Source organism: Lepisosteus platostomus, chromosome 5 (genome assembly GCF_059453375.1).
Source record: "Lepisosteus platostomus isolate fLepPlt1 chromosome 5, fLepPlt1.hap1, whole genome shotgun sequence".
NCBI lineage: Eukaryota > Metazoa > Chordata > Actinopteri > Semionotiformes > Lepisosteidae > Lepisosteus > Lepisosteus platostomus.
The window spans coordinates 25,285,330-25,289,197 of record NC_142615.1 but is presented as its reverse complement, the minus strand read 5'-3'; positions in this window follow the sequence as shown (position 1 = coordinate 25,289,197).

Genomic DNA, 3,868 nt, shown 5'->3' with positions numbered 1-3,868 from the left:
CGTGCTAATTACAACAAGGACAGTTCTGAACCCTCATCACCGAACTGAGCACAAGTTCAGCTGTTCTCCAGTTTTGTTATGCATGGTTTTTCATTGCAATTGAGTTCAGAGCTGGAGCTGATCTCCAGACAGTACAGTGTTTTGGGTAAGTTGTCGACGCAGGAGGCTGCAGACAACTTACCCAAAGTGTTTTCTATAGCTTTCAGGTGCAGTTCATTTATATAAAAGAATGTAAGTGGTATAAATTCAACAAGCCAGATGGCAGTCGAACCTGTAATTTTCTGACACGAGGCCTAACGCGTTATTCATTACGCCACTGACCCTGCTATTATAGTGTTAAAAAAACGCGTTTTCTACGTCTGTTTAAAAATCACTAAAAAAGACAAAGGGCTTGTGTGTTGCGCTAAAATTCCGCTTCATTTCGAATGCAAATAAAAACCGTTTTGTTCCGTGAAATCATACATTTGTCACATCCTTCATACTATACTTCTCTCTTGTATTAGTAAAGCATTTTGATTTAAACTGAACAATATATTGTAACGCAACAAGGGCTCAGGCGGGCGCCATCGCCGCATTAGGTCAGCCCCCCACCGTCGGGGGCTCGAACCCGGGACTCCCATGTCTCTCTGCAGCGACCCAGCCCGGTGAGCTAAAGAGAGATCTCCCCACAACCCACGGGCTGTGGTCCTGCTATCACAGGGAAGGGCAGTGACGTCACCTGCTCTGGTACACCGGCTCTTACACAGTGCCTGTCGGCCGTAAGCGTTACACTATGAAAGGTTTCATCTATACACTTACACATAATAAGTATACGAATAAATACTCGGAAGAAGCCGCAGCTCAGGTATTAGAGAGATTTAAAATCGGATCGGAGGATTTAGAGTCCAGACTGCAAACCAACAGCTGACGCAGGTCTTTTATAGAACCGTTTTGAATTCCTCTACTTTGTCCACGTGACGTCATTGTCCTGCTCGCAGCCGAGCCCGACACACGTCTGGTTTCTGTCGCTGGGCGCACACCCTGCGGTCCATGCGGGTCCTGATACCCCAGTACAATGACGGGGACGCTAAACTGTAAACAGGTGCCGTCCTTCGGCTGAGACGTAAAACCAAGGTCCTGACTCTCTGTGATCATTCAGGAGAATGGTGGTGGTGGCGGGGAGTCCCCATTACCTGTAAAGCGCATTGAGTGGAGTATCCAGAACAGCACTATATAAGTGTAAGCAATAATGATTATTATTATTATGTAAAATGCAATAAAAAATAAAACAAAATATCAAACTTTGATTCAAAATAGATTAATATAAAACTGATAAAGCTAATGCTTTTTTCAGGGCTATATCTACTTTTTTTTTAAAAAAGCGAAGTCTGTCGCGACTGAAAGTTAGAGACGGTATACCAGCGGGTGCCTTCATATCGTGAGCGTCAGTCTCGCCCGTAGCTGCGAGAAGGTTAAAAGCGCACAAGTGATTTGTCTTTCGTCAAAGTAACTGCCGGAGCAGTAAGATGCAGAGCACAATCCAGCAGCTGTAGACGATGTTCGGGGAAGAGCTAATACCGGGGTAAAGTTAGCTTGAAGTTCGAAAACGATTTTGGCACGCCTGTAGCGCTTTCACGAAATCTCTTAGAGTTACAAAAACACTTGCTTTGTGTATAAAATACATTGTGGATGATTTCTCAGCCTTTACTTTTTCGTTTTTATGACATTTTTTTGACCAAGCACGAATATGCTTTTGTCCATATCTCCGCAATGGAAGCACAGAACGCCTTCAAACCAAAAGCATTTTAAAGACCACGACTTGTGGATATTTCCACAGCCTTTACATCAATCTATCGGTGAGCTAATTATCTTTTTTTAAACCTCCGGTTTTTCATCGATGCGTAATTACGCACGAACTGGAACCCGGGGGACCGCTGTGTGCACACGTTCACAAAGCGAGAAATACTGTTCAATACGGCTTCATGCGAAAAACCCGTATATGACCATAGGAAGCAGAACAGCGCGGTCTCCAATTACCCAGACTGTAAGCACGGGAATAAAGCTTTGTTTGATTTCTGAAACCCTTCCTTTACGTCCTGTTTTCATTCAGGTAAGGGTCAACTATATTCACAATACTACTGACAGCAGGAAGATTAAAATATTCTTTACTCAGCAGCTTATTAAAAACAGCTCCCATGATGTTCAAACCGATTTTTTACACAGAACACTGACACAGCTTTGTGTTCTGAATCTCTTTTTCTCTTGCTTTTAATTAATGTGGCACAATGCACTGGGATAGGGGTATTCTGTTCACAAACCAATAGCATTTAAACCACAGCACCCACAATGCTGCAGGTAAGTGTTTTGCACACTAAGCAGGTCATCTGACTATTCCCAGCTTTGTTTTGGGATATGGAACCTTTATTTTTTTATGATTTTCTGAAGATAACACTACAGGTGGGATGGGTGGGTCGTTTTCATGGCTCAATAGCATTTCAAATACAGCACCCACTCTGCTGAAACCAAGTGTTTTACACACCAGACAGGCCCCTGAACCTCGTACAACCTTGCTGTGGCTGTGGCCCCTTTCTTTAATTTTTTATGATTTTTTGAAGATAACACTACAGGTAATACACTGGGACGGGTGGGTCGTCTTCATGGCTCAATAGCATTTCAAATACAGCACCCACACTGCTGAAACCAAGTGTTTTACACACCAGACAGGCCCCCTAACTTTATATAACCTTGCTGTGGCTGTGGCCCCTTTCTTTAATTTTTTATGATTTTTTGAAGATAACACTACAGGTAATACACTGGGACAGGTGGGTCATCTTCATGGCTCAATAGCATTTCAAATACAGCACCCACACTGCTGAAACCAAGTGTTTTACACACCAGACAGCCCCCAGAACCTTATACAACCTTTCTGTGGTTGTGGCCCCTTTCTTTATTTTTTTAATAAGAATTTTAGTTTTTCAATATGGCACCATTAGACAGGCGGTACATGGGGATTGGGGGGTGCTATTCATGAGTCAATAGCTCTTCAAGCACAACAGCCACAGTGCTGCAACCAGGTGTTTTACACCAGACATTTCCCCTAACCTTATACAACCTCGCTTTGAGTTGTGGAACATTTATTTATTTTTTAATTGTTTTTTTGACTATAATCAAGTGTTGTGCTCACTAGGCAAGCCTCCTGACCTTACACAGACATGATTTGTTGTGTGCAACTTTAATTATCTTTTTAGGATTTTTTGAACATGGCAACTTCCACCGAGACGGGTGGGGGGTGTGGGGGTGCTCTTCAATAGCTTTTTCATCTATACACACAAACGGATGTAACCAAGAAACACAGAACCTGTCACGCAGGGGCTGACTGCTGAGGATAGGGATCCAATGCGGTGCCCTTGGTAGGGTTGGCGCGAGACGCAGGCGTAGTCGGAGTAAACAGGCAGGGGCCCGAGTCCGGGAAGGCGTAGTACAGGCATAGGCACAGAATCGACAGGCGAAGGCGTAGTCGAGGGACTGGCAGGGGTCAGGGTCCGGGAAGGCGTAGAAGTTGCGTCGGTAGGCAGAGGCGTAAATGAAGAGACAGGCTGGGGTCAGGATCCGAGAAAGCGTAAAACAGGCGAAGGTACAAAATCGAGTGGCTAAAGCAGTTGTCGGAAAAGCGGGGTCGAGGTCCAGGGGAGAAGTCATAGTAAGGCAAAGGCGTAGTTAGTAGGTAAGCTCCAGGAGAGAATCTCAATCGTGAGCAATGACCGGGGGACAGATGAGGGTTTAAGTAGAGGACTGATTGACATGTGCACGTTTGGTATGGGGAGAGCTCGAGGGAATGCGGGAGCGCTTGCCTGCGTGAGGGAGATTCATGACAGAACCAACAGAATCA